At 42.8% G+C, this 23,062-nt stretch overlaps 1 protein-coding gene across 2 annotated transcripts in view; it reads right to left on the reverse strand.

Moving 5' to 3' along the window:
- The window catches only part of ORAI2 (ORAI calcium release-activated calcium modulator 2), a 142,746-nt gene that overhangs the window by 63,414 nt on the left and 56,270 nt on the right, over window positions 1–23,062 (reverse strand). The window contains exon 1 of one of the 2 annotated variants that reach the window (XM_078679373.1): window positions 15,181–15,307. The exons of the other annotated variant lie outside the window; for it this stretch is intronic. The gene's annotated coding sequence lies outside the window, so the exon portion shown is untranslated. Of the gene's footprint in view, window positions 1–15,180; window positions 15,308–23,062 lie in introns of those variants that run through there. 2 annotated transcript variants of the gene reach the window in all.

Consider the following 23,062-nt stretch of genomic DNA (forward strand, 5'->3'; position numbering starts at 1 on the left):
TGAGATATGTATGAAGGTTTTTTTTTAACCACATGAATTGATATAGGATGTGTACTGATTACATGTTCGGACAATTAATGGATTCAGGATGTGTACTGTCAGTTCGGGAAATGAATTGATATGGGATGGGTACTGGTTATAGGTTCGGACAATGAATTGATATTGGGTGGGTACTGATTATGTGTTCAGACGGTAAATTGACATCAGATGGGTATTAATTGAACATTCGGACAATGAATTATTGTTAAGTTTGGCGCATCACGATTATTGAAAGTTGGAAGCCCAACACTTATGACACTCGCTCATACTGAAGTCTCGGCCCACGGGGTTGTAGGCCCATATTTATGCACTGACATTCTTATTAAAGATTTTTGGAAAAAGCAAGCGTAGTTGTCACGTGTGAATTGGAAATTTTCGAATAAATGACCACTGTTTAAAGGATTAAAAAGTATAGTACGTAGAAATATTGCAAAAATGAAGGGTCCAAGTTTTCGTTGTGTGCGTTTTTCCTTTTTGTGCAGCCAAAAAGCAACCGCTAAAAATCCTGGTGTTTAGCCTATACTTTATGTGCTACCTGTATATAAAGAGTCACACTAACGGTCCACCCGGGCTTGAACGCCCAGTTGGCAGGGACTGCATCCTGTGGAGATAGGCCGAGTATGCAGTAAGTAAAAGCCTTTCTGGGTTTATGCACGCTAATGTGTCTATCAATGTAGCCCCTGCCCCCTTCTTTTTCCCTCTCTCTGCAGGTCACATCGGAATATCGATCAATGTATGAAAACGATGATCTAACGGACGAAGAGACGGGAAAAAGGGTTTGATTGTGGTACCTAACCGCAACTAGCAACCCATGACTATTTTCTCTCCCTGAACTTAGCGCCTGGGAGGGCAGCCTGAAGGGAAAACCACAAAATATAACTTCGCTTGGCACCCCGAATAGTACAACTAAAATGACGTGCGCTAATGAATAAGCATCCTACAAATAATTAAATAGGGAAAGTTTAAGGAATATTTTGAGGTGAGGTACATTTAAAATCTACTGCATCCTTCTTCGCACCCTCCTAGACATGTAACTCCAAGCTGCCCCATTGTTCTCCAACTGACACCAACCGTTGTCTCAGCCCGGAAACGCATTTGCTAAAAAAAGACTCGAATAAACCACCGTGAGCATTAGTCCGACCAGGTTAGTTCATGACCAATTGCCAAAGGCGTAAGTGTGTACAATCAAAGCCACCAGTAAGGGCAGCCGGCGGTTAAAAGAGAAGAAAAAGGTAAAAAGAGCTTAGGATGCTAAGAATGCACAGCATACAGAAAAGGGATAATTTTGGCCAATAACTGTTTTATGTTTTGTCTTGGATTTTCGTACATAATACATGTACTGTCTTCTCCGCCTGAGTTTGTGTATACGTGATGCATGGATCTACGTCATCCCTCTGCTTGTGTTTCCGTGTTACTTAACCCCTGTTGTTCTGTGTTGTGCGCGCACTGAATGGTCCATTATTGTACACATCTCTCTCTCTCTCCCCATGTCATACGTGTACCGAATGGACCATTTAGGGTTCTCTCTCTCTCTCTCTCTCTCTCTCTCTCTCTCTCTCGCTCTCTCTCTCTCGCTCTCTCTCTCTCGCTCTCTCTCTCTCTCTCTCTCTCTCTCAGCCCCGTTTCCTCTTTTCGTGTGTGATGACGTTGTGCTCTCCGGCACAAAACATTATTGGATTTTCCTCAAACGCAAAGGTGTTCAGCAAAATTGACCAAAACAATTGTGACTTGCCATATTACTACCTCTCCTTTATGCAAAACGATAGAACCCGAGTTGGTAATGAAGGAAAGGACAGGTAAGACGACGGATGTCCCCTAATCTGGCTTTTCCTAAGGGAACTATAACGTCAATGGTCTTCTGTTTCTCAGCTCGTTAGAAATACGATCCCCAATGCCCCGATTGTCCCACCCCCTGCACTTAAATGTGGATGTCCAGAATACCCCACTTCTCCCGATCGACCCCAGCTCCCTGTCCAAAACGTCCCCTTTCCCCCGATTAACCCCAGCTTCATGTCATCTACCCTCGAAAGCGAAATTGATGACTTTGATTAAACGTTCACTCCCCAAGAAGAGCATGTTTTACGTCCACCCCCTCCCCCTTCTTCATGACGATAACGTCCCACTTACAAGAGTTAGCCGACCCCGAAGGGAGATGTAAGATTGTCGATGCTTGGGTTAAAGGGAAGGGCGAGTCTCTACATAAGGACTCGACTTTGAGTTTGCTATAATACACTGTGTATAAAAGTCCAATTTCTCTCCACGTACGTCACGAATGAGCACCGAACAGAGTTATGAATTCCATAGCAATGCACTCCTACAGACTCCATAAATGACAACTTCTGACTGTGGCCAATGAACTTATTCCCCACCTACATAGGATTGGGGACGGAATTGAGAGGTATAAATGTCTTCTCCTGCCAGTTTTTCTAAAACTTGTTTTCTACCCATTCAAAGATCCAATTACCGGAGGAGAGGAGCTGGACGTGACGCACAGCCTGGCCACAGATCATGAAGCACATGTGACCGCAACCAAAGGTGGAGCCGCAGAGCAACGAGACGCGGGACGAGGCACAACTCTCAAACTCGGCAGATGAAAGAATGAAGGGCTACCTTGAAGCCCTCGACTTGCTGACCCACTCGTGCCTGAAGTCCCCGTCCCCTTTTGAGTCCGACTGATGGGCCTGCCTGCTCATTGTCCTTTGCTCCCTTGGTCTCTTGGTGTGTTCGAAGATCTGGCCCCACTCCGCCCTCTCTTCCCTCGATTATTCAACAAACTTTTTCATATAAACTTTGACTATGGACTGGGATTTTGCCACGGAAAAAGAAAGACAGGCAGGTGCCCAGCATGAGGCACCCCTAAGAAAATGGGTTAGGAAACAGGACTGTGATCTAACAGCAGAGGACTGATCGCACCCTGCAACGTGTAAGGATGATTCCGAGCTGGACTTATAGCTCAAAAGCGCCAACGAAAAGAAAACGGACTACCAGAGTCTACCAGTGGTGGCTCGTCGTTGAAAAAGATATTTTCACTAAGACCCCCCTTCCTGAACTTTCTACCCACCCCTTGACTAGTTGCTTACATCGAATTGCATTCCCCCCTCAATTTTATTGCTTACAAAAATGTTTCACCGGTCACCCATGTATCTAGCTTTCCAAAGTACTGATAAGACCCGAAGGTATCAGATTACTCTTAATTAATGTCATCGGAGAAAAAGTCTGAACTTGATGCTGTAATGTTTCGGAACCTCTTTTCTTGACTCCGACTAAATATTATGCCGATCTCTAGGCTTGTATGAAGAACTCAACAAATGTAAATTAACATGTAGTACATTCTGCCTATTGCATCGACTATGTAGAAATTGAACTTGGTTATGTAAAAAAGCGGCGACTGTTGAAAATAGCAATGTGTATGTACATAAGCGGCGTTCATTTGTGTTCACAGTACCCCTTGTCGTAAGCAGAACAAAGATCGCTAAAACACTGACTGTGTTATCCCGCTAGCATAGACTCATGCACACACGTACACGACAGCCATTTTAGGTATCATGGTCTCCTTGTTCACGATCGATCATCAGCCCCTTCCCTGACCCTGCAAGCTTCCCCCATGCACCCTGACTGCCCCCGCTCTCACATGTACAAGTCATGAGCGCCTCCACTCCCGCATGACTCTGTCTCTAGGGATCACACCCCGCGCCTGACCAACACCTCCTTTCCTTCCATGAATACCCCTCCTTTGATGACCCCGACCTCTGAGCCTGAATGTCTGCACGGACCGCTGGTCATCCCTTAGCCCGAGGATACAGTTTATTGCCCACTACTGTATGCACTCGCCTCTCTTGAAAGGAGCCACTATTGATCATGACCACCCCACCCCCTGAGATTCGATCAGGCACACACATTCCAATGGAATCAGCAGAACACTCAGCTGCGTGACAGCCCCCTCCTATTGCATGGAGGATAAGGGCCCCTACTGTAGCCACGTGTTGGAATATCTTCATACTTCACAATGTCTTGATTGTAATGAAGGATGTGTGTGTGCCTTAAACCTGTGTATAAAAGACGAAGCCTCAGAGAAACTTGTTAGAGCACCTCCCGAAGACACTATGCGAGTGTCCCAAATGACATGCTCTCCTCATGAGTAATAAACTCTGTTCTTGTTTTCCTACTTCCAGTGCCCGTCTCTTTATTTGGTAATTATTTATGATGGGAACGAGGAGTCGCCCTGCACCAGCAGCCTGGGCATCGGGTGCGATATGGGCTGACTTTTCTACACCCTGTTAGAGGACCTCTGACTCTGGTAAAGGAAGGCTGGGAGGCAGCTCCCAGGAAAACTCCAGAGGTTGTGTTTAGTTACATGCTGGCCTTCCAAAACCAAACTGCCTACTTTAGGAATCTTGCTCAGGTGAATCTAGAAGCAAGCCAGGAAGAAATGAAGAGGTGGTATGACCAGAATGCCACTCTGGTCGAATTTCAACCTGGGCAGAAAGTGTGGGTCATGGCCCCAGTGGAACCTTGTGCCTTGCAGGACAAGTGGACTGGGCCGTTTGAGGTGGTGGAGAGCAAAAGTGGATACTCTGCAAGTGCAGGCTGCAGGTTTTTATTATAAGTTACACGTCCATCTTTTAACTGCCACATATATGTACATGAATTAGGCCTTAGATAAAACTAGAAACCGCATTTCAATATTTTAAGACTAGCGCCATTATCACCCCATCATTTTTGACTGCGCCGCATATATTCTTTCTAGTATTCAAAAAGGGTAAGTAACCCTGTGTCCCTCAGAACCTAGGTAAGTATATATGTAAACAAAAAATGGTTCTGTAAGAAATATGTTGATAATAGATGCTCAAAACAAGTAGCTCACAATTTAAGCACTATAAGCACCTGTGTCACTTCACTCGTCACTCACGTGCAACTTTCTTGTTGACAGTATTTACTTTTGTTTGTTTACTTTGGATATCATTGAATGATGCAATTCAGATAAAAGTAACAATTTAAAGTGATTGTCTCATACTCTATCTTTTTGAGTCGTTTGTATTGGATGCTCTAGAAAAAAGTAACGACACAGAGTTACTTCCTTTTGAGTTATTTTGTGTAGAGGTTATGTTGTATTTTCCATGCTACTTGTTTTGAGCATCTAATATCAACATGTTTCTTACCCGACAGAACCATTTTTTGTTTGCATATATTCTTTCAACACTTTTGAAAATCTCCTACCTTAAAGCGGTTGCCTGTGTCCTCGTTCCGCCACGGCTTGTGCTGGTTGAGCGGAGGGACTAGAAGGCGTCAATATCACTTCAGGGCTGCCTGTTTACCGTCCGGAAGTGAAGTTAGCACACCATCATTCCCAACCAGCCTTCAGCCCTACAAAATGCCGGCAGCGGACGCGTGCTGCGGCGCACCTAATGAGCGCCAAAGGCAAGCCTGTCTGCACCTGTCCGCGCCAGACAGCTGCCAGGACCCCTGCCTGTTTTCACATTTTCCCGTGCTTCCTCCTTTTCAAATTAGTGAGTTACTACAATGACCTTGTTCAAATACTCAAGTCAGGAGCTGAAAGATCTAAACCATTCATTTCTCAAACACTCAGCTACACTAGGAGATGCAACAACTTGTGGGGTGCAAAGGACATCAAGTCCTAACACATCAGCTCCACCCAGTAAAACCCAAACACTATGTAACCTGAATCACACCAAAATCTCCAAATCACTAAAAGCATTATATTTCAACGCACGCTCTATCCCTAAACATGCCGTTGATATATGGAGCTTCATGGACACGGAATTGCCAGATATCTGTTTCATTACTGAAACCTGGTTACATGAGCATCCACAGATGTGGTCACTGCTTTTCCACCACAATACAACATAATAAGAGTGGACAGAGAAAAGAACAGAGGAGGTGGCTTACTTATAGCCACTATTCCTGGCATGAATATTACCTCTTTAGAAACCATAAGTACTGACAAACTGGAACTATGTGTCTTAAAATGAAGGGTCTGTTAGGAGGAACATGGAGAGGAGCATTAGTATATAGACCTCCCTGCTCCAAAAATGTCTTTCCACACAAGTTACTTGAGATAATTGCTCCACGTGTATTGGCCTCCGGCTTTTACCTTTTGATAGGAGATTTTAAGTACCATGGTGAACTACTACAAGACCCAGACACAGGTCAGCTAATCTCAAGTATGAGCACCTTGGGACTAGCCCAACTGGTAACAGGGCCCACACATATCGCTGGTCACACGCTTGACCTACTGTTAACAAACTCTACAGAGTTTAAGGTTGAGCCACCCCTACCATTACTATGGTCTGACCATAACCTACTAAAATTTGTTATCCCAGATGACACCATCAAAACGGACCCCAGGAAAGAACCAATCTGGCGAAGATCATGGTGTAAAGTTACCTTACCCCTTTTTACTACCTACTTCAGCTCCACCCAACTCAGCCTAAATGACAACATCGATAGGGAGCAATTTCCTTGGAAAGAACACTAACCAATGCCCTGGTTCACGGAGCAATTGAAGTCAGCAAAGCTCTCCTGTAGGATAGCAGAGCGGAAATGGAGAAAAACCAAAGATCCATAGACCGTGAAACATATAAATGTATCCACCACAATTATATGGAAAACATCAGACAAACAAAAAACTATTTCTCCTAAATCGGATTGAGAAGGTAGCAAACTTCAACAAGGAGCTCTATCAAATCCTAAAAGAATTCACAACTCCACCTGTTCAGACGCAAGCCTTTATCTCACAGGATTGGATAGATTTCCTCTCTAAATTTTATGACGACAAAATCATAGCAATCCATAACTCCTTTCCCCCACAAGACATTATCAATGTCTTAGGAAATCCTCCTACGACAGCCTCAGACCCCCCTCCCCCCCACATTCTGGATACATTTACCCAGTGTAGTTCAGAAGAAGTGACCAAAGTTATGCTAAAAATTAAATCTGACTCACCAACAGACCCCCTGCCACCAAGATGCCTTTCAATCATAGCCCCAGCATTGCTAATTAACCTTACAGACCTTTTTAACAAGTCATTGTCACAATCTGAAGTCCCTAAGATATGGAAAACCGCCAGAGTTAGGCCAATACTAAAAAAAATCAACTGCAGATCCGAAACTTTTTTCCAATTATCATCCAATATCGCTGCTCCCTCATTTTGGGAAGATGCTTGAGTCACTGGTTAATCAACAGCTTGTTGTCCATCTTGGGAGCCAGGGATTGCTTGATCCCTCACAACTGGGTTTTAAGGAAGCCCATAGTACCGAAATAGCTCTGCGGGAAGTAACTGATAACATCAGACTGGCATTGGACAGAGGACAGGCATCTATCCTCGTCCTGCTAGATCTATCAGCAGCGTTTAAAAGAAGAAGAAAAATTGGATTTGGCAACTAACATAACTGGCAGTATATCATTGTTGACATCTACTGACGCCAGTGAGGGGGAAGGAGAACAGTGGGGAGGACGTCCGCGGTGCACTTTTTTAGGAGAAATGTGATTGGCTCTCCAACAAAAAAACTGGGAAAAGAATATGGGGACTCAGTCGGGACAAATCGAGGACGAGGACATGCCCGAATAAACCAACAAGACGAGGCAAGCTGAACAGCAAATCCAAAAAGAGTAGAAACAACGACAAGAAGTATGAAGCAGAAATGGAATAAGATCCCTCTTCAACAAACCCCTAACAGGAACTTGAAGTAATCAATCTGTCAAGTAAATACTAACGGAAACAGAAACCAAATTACTAAAATGGGGACTACATTTCTGCCCTACTAATAATATTGACTTAGCAGAAATAAGAATAGATCTGTACAAATACGTTTGAAAAGTAAAATTGGGCAAACTCTTCGCAAAAAATCCAAAAAAGGCCCAGTACAGAAAAAAAAATCACAGGACCGAGCAAGGAACTATAGCAAAAGACTCAGATAACTTTGTGATGTTGATGGAATTGGATCAAGACCGTGAATGTGAAAGTAGAGAATTAAACATACATTGCCCACAATTAGGAACTGGAACCAGCAGGAAAAAAGCTTGATCGAAATTTTACCCACAGCTGGCACAAGGCAATAAAATCGATATTTTCCACGAGTCTGTAATAAAAGATTTTTACCATCTCAATTATTTGAAAAAGACAGATAACCTTACTTTTAAATAACGTACAGCATTGCAAAGCCTGAAGAATGATGAAACAATTGAAATAAAAATGGCAGATAAGGGAGGCAATGTCATTATTTTGGAAAAAGAATCCTATATGCGGGAGGCATATTCCCAAGAATACTATGAAAAACTTAAAGAAAATCCGACAATGAAGTGAAAACAAGATCTGGATGCTAAACTAACCCTATGGATGAACAGTAATCCATTGGATGAGGATGAAGTTAAATATCTGAGAACAGAACATCCAAAAATGGCGACAATCTATTTTCTCCCAAAAATTCATAAACATCCCACTAGACCACCGGGAATGCCAATAATATCAGCGAAGAGAACGTTATTGGAATCCATGGCCAACTACTTGGATGTGTACCTACTACCATATGTCAAAAGCTTGACATCGTACCTGCAAGACACAGGAGACCTATGAAGACACTTGCAGGAAACTCCTTGGCTAGCAACATATAAATGGATAACGATGGTATGTGATATCACTTTATACGAACATAAGAAATGATATTGGCTTAACAGCGCGTGAACATATCTATAGGAAAGAAACAGCCAGTTTTCAGATCACAACAACATGTTGTTAGATATGATAAAGCTGTATCTGGAACAGAACACATTCATGTTTGGAGAAGAAATATTTCGCCAAGTGAAAGGAACAGCGATGGGCTTTTAATTTAGCCCCAATTATGCCTCCCTAACCATGGGATGGTGGGAAAAAACCTTGGCCTAGAAACAAGAAAATGATCGCCATGTGAGCAAAACTATAATGTGGCTAAGGTATATATACGATCTGTTGTTAATTTGGGATGGAACTAACAAGGAATTTGCAGAGTATTTTGAGATCTTGAATAATACAGAAAACAAATCTGAAATTCACATATAACATCAGTGAAGAACGAGTTGTGTTTCTGGATACTGAAATTTACATTCACAATAATGAAGTACATACCACCTTACATCGCAAGAGTACAGCAACTAATGCTGTCCTACACGCGGAAAGTTTCCATCAAACCAGTCTGATCAATAATATCCCTTATGGGGAATTCCTCAGGATAAAAAGAATATGCTCCCAGGAAAAAGAATGGCAAAGGAATTATCGATTGGCGACCGACATGTTAAAAAAAATGGAGATATAATTAAAAAATTGTCACTGCCTCTCTACAAAGAACAATGGCACTACCCAGAACTGAACTGATAAAAGAGAGAAAATTACAGGGAGAAATGAAGAAAATGATCAAAAAATCCATCTGATCACAACATATTCCACGGAAAATCAGCAAATCATGTAAATAACGCGCAAGAACTGGCATGTATTACATCTAGATCCAACAGTCTCCGAAATAGTAGGAGATCATCCAAGTATCATATTTTGATGGGCCGAAAATCTCAAAGATCAAGTGGTCCACAGTCACTTTCAACCTAAAAAGAAGCAGGAGACATGGCTGAAACCCAAAGGCTTATTTAAATGTACCAACTGTAAAGTCTGCGCAATTGCCAGGAAGTGCTCGGCTCCTCTATGGGGGCGTTTGGGCGCCGCCCCACTGCTTTCTCGCCATGCGAGAAGGCAAAAACAAATGGTAGTTATTACTGCAATAACTACCATTTGTTTCTGCCTTCTCGCACGGCGAGAAAGCAGAAGTTCCTGGTTGAGAGAGTGGGCGGTGTTACACGAGGGCAGGGGGGAATGGCTTGCCCACTGTTGTTAATACTGTCTGTTTGGGCAGCCTGAGGCCGCCCAAACAGACAGTATTAACAACAGTGGGCAAGCCACTCCTCCCCCTTGCCCTCGAGAAACACCGCCCACTCTCCCTGTTCTCTCTGTATGCTGCGCTGTGGTGGAGGGGAGGGAGGCTGTCTGCAGCCTTCCTGTTGACGAGCAGCACCCTGGGAATTCCAAATGCAGGACAGCGGTAGTCTGGAGTCTCTGAACTTAAAGGCGGGAAGCAGGTAAGTTTGACTTTTAATAAAAGTAATAAATAATTTTAATAAAAGTTTTATTTATCCCGTCTCGCCCCATCCCCTCCACAGCGTGACAACACCATTTCCACCCCACCCCACCCACCTGTAATGCCGGCCGCGACTGCCGCTGCAGGCCATGCCACAACATGAATAGTGCTTATCTCTACTGCGACGACCAAAAGACACAGACAAGGCTAGGCTGACCAGAGGGGAGTCCTCCATTTCGGATGCAGAGTTAGGAGAATCTCTGGCATCTATGATACCCTCTTCGTCCTATGTGTCCTGGCATCGCTTGCACTGAACGTCCTTGCGCGCCCTTTGCCACAGTCCCGCAGATCAAGCACCAGCAGGAGGGTGAGTAGTAATAATACTGACTAGCTTTGTGGCTGTAAGTAACGGGAAATTTCAAATAGCATTACTCAGCTCACGAGTACTTGTCTTATCATCCTTAGAAAGATGATAGGCTGAGTCAGCCCCTCAAAGGATTCGGGCTGAGACATGTAGTGATGTCTGTGCTGTTATATGGCAGAGCAGAGTGATGAAGCTGTGTCTCTGTTGTACTATAGCAGAGGAGATGCAGGCATGCGGGTGCTGTAATTGAGATGATGCAGTCATGCCTGTGCTGAGGTAATGCAGTCACGTGACACGCTGTGCTGTGATTGAGGTAATGCAGACATGCCTGTGCTGAGGTGATGCAGGCATGCCTGTGCTGTGATAGCAGGGGTGATGCGGCCACAACAGTTCTGAATACAGAAATAGCGCTGCACTGTTGCCTCAGCGCTGTAATGAAGCAGTCCAGTCCTAGTTTGTGCTGTAATGTAGCAAAGGTGATGCTTTCCTGTCTGCCGTGTAATTTAACAGATGTGTTGCAGTCATGTCTGAGCTGTTATGCGATAGGTGATGGCGTTGTCTCACTGAGCTGCAATACAGCAGGGGTGATGTAGTCTCCTCTCTGTGCTGTAATAGAGCAGATGCAAGGCGTGCCTCTGGGCTACAACATAGGGGAGGTGTTGTAGTCTTGTGTCTGTCCTGTAATACATAGTGGCAATGGGGTAGTGTCTTGCAAGCAAAGCTGTCCTCGTGCCAATCACCGTCACCTTGTACTCGATCTTTTTGTGGTAAAGAGTGATTCGGGCTCATGATCTAGGCGAGGTGTGACTCAATGCTTCTAATCTCTAGTCATCTATCTAGTCAGAGAAAAGATAGGGGCGCGAGTTTCCAGAATTCCGAACGTGGCGCGGCTGGCGCCTCTATCTGGTTGAACTTGGTTGTAAAATGTAATTTGTTTCCTTTAAGTTCTATCCTACAGACAACGTGAGAAGTATAAAGACTACTGACCCTCAGGAGAGGAGAGGCTTTCTAATCAGAAAGCTGGCAAACAGAACCAAAAGATAACTGTCAAGGGTGCCACAGTAACAATCACAAGGTGGCATTTTTATAGGGCTGATCTATTTATGAAGCAGAGAGAGTTTGACTTAGGAAAGAATAAGCAATATGAATGAAACATTTAAAAGACAATCCTGGCGCGATTAGGTTTCAGTGCACTGCTGCTTTTGCACAGTTTCAGTTTGCCACTGTAAATAAATGATCCCAGGCAGTACGGTATTATAATTCATTATTCCGTCTATGCCAACTGAGGAGGTTTTCAGTGGGTGGATTGAAGGCCTGTCAATTAGTAATGGGGGCACATTAGACTTGTGAAAGAATAGCACACAGTGGCACAGATGGACAGAGCACATGGTAGGCCGGAGTCTGATATGCATCCGATCACACTGACGGTTTTACCAGTCATTGTCTTTGTTACAAAAGATTCACAATTGCTTTATTAACCTTCCTGGTTACTCAAATTTGCTTAAAAATGCACCATTTGCCCCCGGGACCCTCTGTAGGTGGTTCGGACTCGCTCGCTCACCACAGTGCAGTACAATTATTGTTTTACGCCTCACCACTTTCAAATGTCACCAGCCGCCACTGCCAGGAATACCAAAGAATTCATAACGGCAAACAAATGGGTTTGGAAAATTCAACAACAAAGAACATGATTCCTTTTATTTCGCAATTTTCATTCCCTCTAGTGTGATTTCCTTATTCGTTGGTCCCATTTGCATGTTTCCCGTGAGCAAGGAGCAGGAGCTCCGAAACGCGTAGGGAAACTGTTACAAAATATATATGAATATCCATATAAATTCATTTGCATGTACTTCCAAAGAGTTCATGATTATATAAGATCACATTAACATGAGGCCTGGAGCTCAAAATGGCTTCCTATCTGACCTTGACTGGACAAGCTTCAACAAGCTATTCTGTACACCCTTACAGGTCACCTTGCTTGTCTTGACTACATGATATGCAAATGTTACACAGTGCAGAGCCTGCCTTTCTGGTCTGCCCATATCTGGCTGTTTTGCATGGTGCAGACATTGCACATCCATGTCAGCCATATTTGGCTTGGTGCCTTATTCTAAGTTCCGCTGACATGGCATTGAATACAGTATATAATACCTAGAAACTTGTCACTCTGGGAAGAAGCGGTCTGAGAGCCCCTAAGGTGGCAGATCTGACTTCTTCCTTGCTGATTAGCAATGATGCATGATTTTGGTACCATTTAATAAAGTTCACTTTGTTTCTGAGCAACCTGCTATGTCTGGTGAGTTTCATTCATGATATGCTCCTGGGAGGGTGCCAGTATTTCCCTATCAGAATGGTGTTAGAAGTGGGACATATTGGAGGACTGTGATGTAAGTTAAATAACTAACCTTGCTGCAAGTGACCTTTCAGTCTTTCAAATATGTATTTAACTCATAGTATTAATACAAAGGGACATTGACTGGCATTTAAAATAGACAGGGGACTGTAGAGAATGTTTTTAAAATGTTCTCTGTATCAATAAACTAATTGGTATGATACACTGCAGGAGAGCCTGGGTTAGAGAATAATGTATGTGCACCTAAACATATAAGAAGTAGTGAAGCAGGTGACTGATAAGTAACTAAGTTACTTTATGTCAATAAATATTGACAAATGGCTAGACTCTTTGGGAGTTTTATAAATCCATTTCAGGAGAGCTCTGCTAGGAGGAGGTATTAATTTTACCCACAAAAAGAAACACTCCCAGAATATAGTGAGTGGAGCTACTGATTTGCTGGTTGCACCGGAACACAGGGAAATAATTTTGAAATATGCGTAATGTCATGGATGAATGACTGCATTTGAATAGGGTATTGATTTTCAGTACTGAATATCTATGTTTCATGATTTATATTTAAATAAAGGCGCATTAGTGCATGAGAGAGGGAAATTGCCTAACACTTTTCCTTTGCAGGAGATATTTTGAATTTATCTTTCAGGGTAAGCGCACATTGTAAGTACAAAGCAGATATCACAAGACGGGATCTCAGATGAAAATAATGGTAAGCGCACTAGAAAGCTGTTTAAAAAACCGTCCGGAGAGAAAAATTCAAATGAAGGTAAGAATATGAAGTAAAGTAATATGGACAGTGAAGCAAGTACAAAGTAGGGTTGGAAAGCCCTTTTGAGTCTGTGTAAGCCTAGTGACTTGCATGTTTAAGAGTTTGCACCAATTCTTCTAAAATATTCTCATAATGAGAGGGGTTGAAAATGTGCTCTTGACAGTGGCAGACACAAAAGTTCTTCCAGTGTTAGGAAAAAGTGGTTGGAGAAAAAATGAACTTGGAAACATTTAGATTTTCACATGAACAAATCTACACATGCAGAGTTGCTCATGGAAAAATTCAGTTCACAAATATTTTCTAGGAGTACTATTTCTTGGCCTATATATGCAAGGATATACACCATGAATGCACTTTTTGAGACTTTGTTTAATAAGTGGGCTTTGAATTAGGCCTGGCGTTAGCCATGACTTTTTGTGTACATCAAAAGTATGCCCGTCACTCTCTCTCTCTCGATCAGCTGGGATCACTGTGAGTGACTGTATTCTGCTCTTGCACAAGGAGCATATAGACCCACAAAGTAGTTTTGTACAGTGCACAGAATTCCTGTTGCAATGAGTACTTTTTAGACCAAAAAACGATTTTTGCTTTTGCCAGTGCTTGTTAGAATGGTGAGGGCCCAGCAGCTTCAACACTGATATGGGTTTAGAAAAACAATGCCTAGAAGAAGGCTTGCATTGAAAAATAAAAATAAAAAGACGGATCATTCTACATAGCCTCACTGGAACTACCAGCGGTGGTGCAGTCAGAATCTGAGGCTTCTTGGCAGCTGTTAACCCAGGACGTGCCAAAAGGGCAGAAAAGGTCAGCAGAAATAGATGTGTAGGAGTGCGGGGAATGGTTTGGTAGAGACGGACAGTGTGTATTTAAAACACATTTTTACATGATAAATGTAAAAGACTGTTCCTAGGAAAATGCACTACTTAGAAAAAGTAGGCCTCATAGAGAAAAACGAATTTGTGTGTTTCTACAAAATTAGGACATAACAAATATTAAAAAAGACATTGATGTGGCCTTACATACATGATATTAAATATTAAAAGGCATTCACATTAATTGGTGGCTACTCAGGGTGGCTGCTCAGAGGATGTGCTGCTGTAAAATTAAAAATGCTAATAGATTTAGACTGGTTTGGAATATTTAGCACTGTTGAAACATATTCTGTGCAAAGTATATAAAAATATATATTCAGATTTTGAATGTGCACATTAAAATGTATCTCCAACTGGTTAAACTATGTTGTTGCACCACATGAAAAGTGTGGATATTGATTTATCTAACAACCCAAATATTACTGTCTCTTAGTGACAAACTTAAAATGTAGTATGGCTTAATTGCTGCAGTGTCAAAAACAAAGGCTTTCAAAAGAAATGCAGAGTAGATCTAGAGACCTGCATTTATGCATTTTTTTTTGCTTTCATGCACAAGAATACTGGGAGAAAATTAAAGCATTCTGAAAAGTGAACTATTTTGAGCCACTTTTTAGATTACTAGAAAAGCTTAGTACACAAGAATAAAAAATAAATAATAAAGATCCTACCTCAAAAGAAAGATATATGGGCGTGCTGGCGCGGAGCAGCAATATTTTTCAGCCATGCTTCTTGAGAGATACTTTCAAATGTGATCGTACCTTTTAAAATATCACCACGGAGGCACGGACCCTCAGTCTTGCTTCTGGAGAAGTTCCTTCAACAAATAACACACATAGGGAACGCCTTGGAAGAACAGCTGCTAATAGGTTAGAAGGTCGAGGTCCACATTTAGAAGCCTAAAAGGGCTCAAGAGCAAGGGCTGTCTTTGACATTTTTGACCTCTTAAAAGGTTTGAAAGAGGAGATGGCAGCACAGGGAGAGAAAACGAGAAGTTTGCTCTAAAGAAAGAACTATATGCACTCATGCTAAGGAACAATGCTGTTTAAATATGCTATTTACTTCCTCAGAGTTTGTTAATGCCCAGTTTCTACATATAGGGGTGATAGTGTTGACACAAGTGAAAACTGTTTCAGGTTTTCTACTTTCAAAATGGAGCAAGGTGGTTAGCTCCTGTACAAATTAAGGGTCAGAAAAAATGTGGTTGCTCTCTCCTTTTCTCAATATCTTTTGAGCCTGTCTAAACTGTCTATGAAATAGCCATGAGACATTTAATTGGCTATTCAGTAATAAGGTTTTAAAAAGTGTTAGCATTGATAAAATGAATATATATATGCTATGTTACTGCCCATCCAGTCTGATGTTTTAATAAGAGGATAAGTAGTCTACATTGCTTTATTAGCTAGTCTGTGTAAATAAGCGGACCATGCTTATTAGAGCTGATGTTGCATAGTTTGGATCTTGAAGAAAATTTACCCACTAGAATGCCTGTAAAATTAGCAGTTTGGGATTTTCCTGCTGTAGGTGCTTTTATTAAAAGAAATAATTTTCAGAAGTGTCTGCAGTCCTGTACAAGTAATGTGAAGTCTGTCCACGCAGGGAGTTTTGAGCATTTTTTGCTGAGGTTAGCCACTGTGTGTGTGTGCACAGGGCTGTGTTTGATTGAAGAGGGAACATATACATTTTCAGTAGATTTGTTTCTATTTTGGCCTACAGCAAATGAGTGTTAAGCAAATGCACTGCTTGTGATGTTGACGAGTAGTTTAAACAACTTAAAATTCCTTTATATTAATTAAATATCCTGATTCTACCATTGTAGGGTACAACACTACAGGTAAATGTACATCTTGCTCTAATGATGTCTAAATATAATGTGCCTAGGGAAATTAGGGTCCAAAATAATTCTCAATGCATGGTAATTATATTAGGGATATCACATTAGCCTTCCTGGAACCACATTGGACACCAAAGATGTGTTTAGGTACCATTAGCTAAAGGGTAAATTGCATTGTTTTAGTAGCAGATGGGGATATAACCGTTTTTTGAGAAATAATAACTTTGAAGGACATATCAAGGGGTGCAGCGTAAATACCAGAGAGTAGATAAGAGTATGGTATCAGTTTTATTGTTGCACAGTGTATCAGGATGAAGATATCAGACATGCCCAAGGAGAATATCATGGTTCCACTAAAGTGGAAGGTGTTTCCACTAATGTGGGAGATAAAGGGATACATTTCACAACTTTAATATAAATAAATATAATTTTGCAACAGTATATATATATTTTTTTTAATAAATGGAATTTATTCACAAATGCCTAATGATAGGTTAGAACAGGGCAAGTACTGCTTACAGTTTCAGTAAGGATTCTCTGTTGTATACAACCTCTGTAGTGCACGCATGGATGTGTTGAGAGATGATGAATGATGCTGTTAGACTGCAGTTTGTTACATTTGAAAAGTAAATGGATGGATGTACACATAACTAACAAGAAGTTTATAGATATAGGGAACGGCGAGGTTTTGGATAAATGTATTTATTATAAAGTTTTATATAGTGCAACCTTGATACCGAAGGATATAATGCCCTCACTACAAAGTGATATTTAAAATAAATAAATAAAAAGTTCAAAAAAAAAAAAAAAAGAGAGGCTGGTGAAAAAATGCTGTCCCCATAAAGTGATTACCTTTTGAGCTTGTGGGTCCCTTAGAGCCTGTTGTGCTTATTATTTATACCTGTAGAGGCAGAGTATTTTTCTCTCCTCAGTGGGTTTTAGCATTAAAGTCCATCCACTGGGTGTGAACCTCTTTGCCATCATACTGAGATACCAAATCCACTATGTTCACTGTGAGTCCCAATGTCAAGCCGCACGCAGTAAAGAGAGACTTGGGCCACCGATGCCTGGAAGGTGGTACATTGTCTTGCAGTATGCTGATAACCTCCGTGTGACCTATCCATCACTTGAGGCCTGTGAAAGCCTGTGACAAGAGACACTGTAGCTCTGCTGAACTACCTCCAGGAGAGAAGAGAAGCCTCATTGTCAAAATGCCAATGCTGCCAAAATGAGATGACTTACCTGGGTTTAGTGATATTCCAAGGTACCCGCAGCATATCACCTGACAGAATTAAATTCAGGGCATTCAGCTCCTGCACACCAAGAAAGGAATGATGTCCTTCCTGGGGATAATGAACTACTGCCACCAATGGATAATGAATGCAGATGCTATGACTGTTACAAAATGTACTTGCAAACTGTTTCAAGAAATTGAGAGACATTGTGTACTGCAACTTCATGGGGACTGCTGGACTGCCTGACTACAAACTGCCTTTCCATCTCTGTTTCAGAGCAAAATAACATTGCAAATGAAGTGATGCTGCCAATGATGTGCTGACACAGCTGGAAAAGAAAGGCCTGTGGGACACAACTATGTGACTTTGATTTCTGCAGTGACTAGGGGTCAGCAGCTGTGATGGTGGAGAGGATGGCTCTCATTGTGTTGGACTATACCTGTATTGTCTAGGTGCCATATTTGGTGCAGTGGTTGCTGTCTGGATCGACACAACATTTTTCTGCTAGCAGGCACACAGGTTATAATGGCACCATGTAAGATGCCCACCTGTTAATTTGTCAAAAGTATTACCTGCAATAGGTTATTCTGATGAGATCCATTCTCTTAGGAAAAGATATGACCCCTAAGTAAGTTGGTGTTGAGATTGTAGAAAACGGCACCCCGCCAAGATTAGACACCATTAAAAAAGGTACACTATAGGAGTGGTACACTGATGGTTCCTCCAGCAGACTGATAGACACCGATTACAGAGCAGGGTATGCCATAGCGATAGACACTGATTACAGAGCAGGGTAAGCCATAGCAATAGATTCAGAAATATGGACTTGCATTTACGGTGAAACAATAAACAAACTAATTAGCATGGGGTACAAATGCTTTACTCAATCTAAGCCTGATGACTGCGATAAAATAGCACAGAAGTGGACTACTACTTAAGCATGGGCGGATTTTGCGGATTGGCAATCCGCGAACTTGCGTATTTACGGATTCGCAATCCGCGAAGATCCGCGAACTCTAGCGGACTTGCGGATTTTTCCGTTTTTTGTGTTGGCGCGTGTTCGCGCCGATTTTGGGACAAGTTCGCAATTGCGAACTTACTTTTCGGCTTGCAACGGCCGCGACTATGTTGTTTCTACGTCTGGTTTATCATCACAGGTTCACAGCACCCTCTGTTTCACCACTGCCACCCTCTGGGACACCCATGCCACCCTCTAGTACATCCTCACAGGCACCTATTAGGTTTATTTATTACTGTAGATTATGGTGGTTGAAAAAAGCTAGCACACCTGCCCTTCTTCAACTGCCATCAATTAATTTGTGTTTCATTAATGTGTCAGTAATTTTGAAAGTTCCAGTCTGGCTGGCACCTGCTTCCTTCCTTATCTGTAATTTGCTATTTGTTGCAGTGATTTTTTTTTTTTACAGGACCTTTATGGTGCTATTCTATGAGCCTGCTGTTTGGGTCATAGCAGGGTCATAGAATTGTTGCAAACTCTGGAGGGGCCCATCAGGAAGCACTACCTTGAATGTTACTAATGTTAAGTTTGAACTTTTGCACCTGCTCATTGCTTTCATTTTAGCTAAAATCGTTTTTTTTGCAATTTCGCGCGTTATTTGGGGCGCGAATCCGTGCGAGATCGATTTCGGAAGCCGCGAATACGTGCGAATACAAAATTGTTTTTGTTGCGACGTGTATGTTCGCGTGATCTTGCGCGTGTTCGCGAGGCGCTTCTAGCTATTCGTTTGCCAAGTTACCCTATCGGTCGTACACGGGCGCGGCCATCTTGTTGGCGTGACGTAATTCCGTTTCCGCCCGCTATGTGTAATCTCGCAAAGTGTGCTGCTCGCGAGTACAAGTTCGCGCGTACTCGCAAGGAAAATCTCGCGCGAACTTACCCACGCGGTCGTGAACGGGCGCGGCCATCTTGTTTCTCATTCATTGCTATGGTTCTGGGCATGCTTTCTCTATCCTCTCTCAATCTCTGCCATCCTTTGCTTGTTTGAAGTTTTTTTGATCTAATTTTACTTATTATCTAACCCTCTATTTTTCTAGCTCTATATTTTTGTGTTTTCTGCAGCTTTTAGTTACTTTTAAACTACTTTTTTAAACTCTTTTATTTTCTTCTTCACTATTCTATTTCTTCTTTATCATTTAAGTTTATTTCTGCCCAGACCATGGTAAAGGGAGCCGGGAAGCACCCTGAGAAGGGGAAGGGTCCCGCACCCCGTGCCCGGCTCCCGTGCGGGCGTTTAAGGGGGGAGCAAGTGGTCCCGAGGGAGATCTTTAGCGCGGAGGAAGTGGCGGCACTGATCTTCCATGTCCAGCGCCGCCTCCCCAAGACGATCCTGGGAGGCGGCAAGATCGCGACCGGCTATGGCATCCGGGAGCGCCGCCAGCGGTGGGAGAAGGTGTGCCGGGCCATGTACAAGATCTCTGGGGTCCGGCGCACGTATAACCAGGCCACCCACCGCTGGACCGATGTCATGGACCGGGAGCGGGACTTGCTGGACGCGCTCGGCGTAGAGGTCCCCGGGCTTGGTGAGTAGTAGTAGTAGTACATTTACTACTCTGTTTTATCCGGCTCTGTTATTTGCAAATCTTTGTTCTTTACCAAGAGCAATAATGCTGCCGATTACATTGAGGTAAATTATATTTCAAAATCTTCTATGCATTTCATTTTCAGGTGCACTGCTCTCCTTCTCAGTAGCCTTGCTTGCTACTATGCTTCTTTGTTTTGTATGTTGTGTTCAGAAGCATTTCATTGGCCTGAGAAATTATGTATCAGTGTACTGTAAAGAAAAGAACTGCGTAATGCTAGACAGTAAGGGTCATATTTTCAATTACCGGCGCATCCCTGCAAAGTAGCAGGGATGCGGCAGTAATTGTGTGCCATGCCACCACCACCCATTGGCCCAAAACGTCACAGAAGCCTTACGCATCTGTGCCGTAAAGGCAGCGCATTGCTGGAGTTGCGTGCCAACGATGGCGCAGCTCCAGCAATGCTCTGGGGTACCCTATCTCCCCAATGCTGCATCAAGCCGTACGTCGGCTTCAAGCGCGCAGGGTTTGAGTCATGCATCATTGTCATAAAAATGACTGATTGACATCTTGTAGATTTCCCTCAGCCACTTTTAGGATTCGTTCCTGCGCAGGTACGCCCTCCCTTGCGCCGGAACGCCCCCTGATGGCGCAGGGCTTTACAACGTGATGCATCGCCCATATGCCCATATGTGTTTTTTTTTTAATATATACGCCGCACCAACACCATGGCGAGTCTTTTGTTCTGCCGCTGCGTCAGAAAAGGCACGCAACAATGGAGGAAAATCAGCCGCAACTTCCGCAAGGGACTTATAAATCAGCCCCAACAGACTGAAGTCCAGTGTCCTTCCTTTAGACAGTCACATGGCTATCAGAAGAAATAGTGGCGGTGGTGGCGGGTGGATTGATAGTTTGAGTATTCACTGATCTGCAAGCAGGATGGACTTTGTCTGTCACGTGTTGTGCACTACTGCCTGCAGTGCCAGGCCTAGGCAAACCTCTTTAGTAGTCTGTTTATTGAGTTACATAGGAACTTTCTAAGTCAACGTTCCGCAAATCAGGCAATACGAATAACGTAGTATACCACATGAGATAGATCCCGTGGAATAGTTGTCTATCTATTTGCTATTTTTCCAAAATATGTTGTTATTGTTCTTTTGAAATGTTTGATTTGGTTGAAAAATCTCATCCATGTTTTATGGTTTTTCTTTCTTTCATGTTGTACATCAGCTCCCCCCAAGGGCAAGAGGACACAGGAGGAGGGTGCTGAGGATGCAGGCCAGGATCGGGCAGGCGAGGGCTCCTTTGCTGGCCCCAGTAAGTTTACATTTTACTAAACAGTACCTATTTTTTCCTAGCGTTCCTCATTCGATTTTTTCTAAATCGTCTTTGATCTTCTTGTAGACTGAATATAAATTCTTATCCTGCCTCGAATATGATGACTCCCTGTGGTATTACTAGACTATTTTTATTAGTCTGTCTGTGTAGCTAACTAAGATTGGACATTTGGCAATTCCATTGGACTCCCATTATATTCAGCAATACCTCTATGCACTGTCTCCTTACTGACTAGATAGTGTGGCAGAGTCATTCAGCTCCCGAAGTCACCGATTATAGATCCCCAATGATCTCTAGATTATCGTACGCAGGACAAGAGAGTAGTACGGAGTCACAGCACAGTCAAGAAGTGTCAGAGGCACTCATGCTTGCAAAAATTCCAAAACCTTTAGCTCATCCACTCTAGTCTAGAGGAACAAAAACCACAGAGTCTATTTAAGTGTAAAAGCTTTATTAAAAGTAAACACATTTATTGAAATCTACTTTGTCATAAAACTATTTAACTGTAAACGGAAAAGTGGTTAGTGCTGACGATTAATTGGACACATTTCTTGTGGTCGAGCCGAACTCTCACCTACTTTGAACTTGATCCTGGTCGTGTTCTTAGGACTCAGGAGTCAAGCTTCTGTCTGTTAGGAGAAAAAGTGGTGCGTGTTAAAAATCAAAAGCAAGCATTCATCAGTTGTGCATAAAAGTGCAGCAAGACAACAGCCTTCCCTGGAAAATGGGACATTTTTACTATGGAGTAGACAGTCACAAATTATTACATTGTATTCTGTTTTTTTAACATTTCTCCTAGACCAAATATTATATAGTAGTGAGTGGTGTATTCTAACTTTCTTAAATGTACTTTGTAGGTGTAACATCTGGTGACGGGGCCAGCGCGGAGGTGGCTGATGTGTTGGACTTGGACTCGGAGGCCTCTGGGGAGGATGCGGCGGTAGAAGAGCTGGTGGCCGTTCCTGTGGGGGATCAAACGGTGGTGGCGGAAACAGGTAAGCTATATATTCCTTACTTATTGAGATTGAAGACTGCATAGTGTGCTTTCTGCACGGGTGTATTACAATTACAAATCAACCAGGTAGTAGCCTCCTCGAAATGTACTTCGACTTAGCTGTGAAGTTTTTGGTGAGAAGAATCCCAATAAGTTCTAAGACGAACGTGATGGATGGGATGAACGAAAAGCGAAAGAAGGGTGTAAGTAAGTGGGACGCGAACTTGTATGATGGCTGGCAAAGAAGAACGATATGTGTTTGCTTGGACCCAGAGGTGGCTGGGAAGGAAAGAATATGGTATGGTGCATGGCTGGGTCAATGATGAAGCAAGGATGGGTGGAAGGACAGCAGCCTGGGTGGGTGAAACAGAAACTGTATGTGTGCGTATACTTTGAATGAATGGATGCCTGGAGCATGGTATTCTCTGACTCTTACATAGCAAATGTGTATCTAGAGAGAGTAGATGGTCGCCAGGTGAAGTAAGTGTTACCTTGAAGAGCATGTACCACCGCACCCGCACGTCCGTCCCAGTGCAGGGAAGGCAAGGAAAAGAAATTGTAAATGTGTCCAATACTTCCATGAATAGTAGCAGTACTTTGTATTGCGTTTG

This window comes from Lissotriton helveticus, chromosome 3_1, assembly GCF_964261635.1.
Source record: "Lissotriton helveticus chromosome 3_1, aLisHel1.1, whole genome shotgun sequence".
NCBI classification, from domain to species: Eukaryota; Metazoa; Chordata; class Amphibia; order Caudata; family Salamandridae; genus Lissotriton; species Lissotriton helveticus.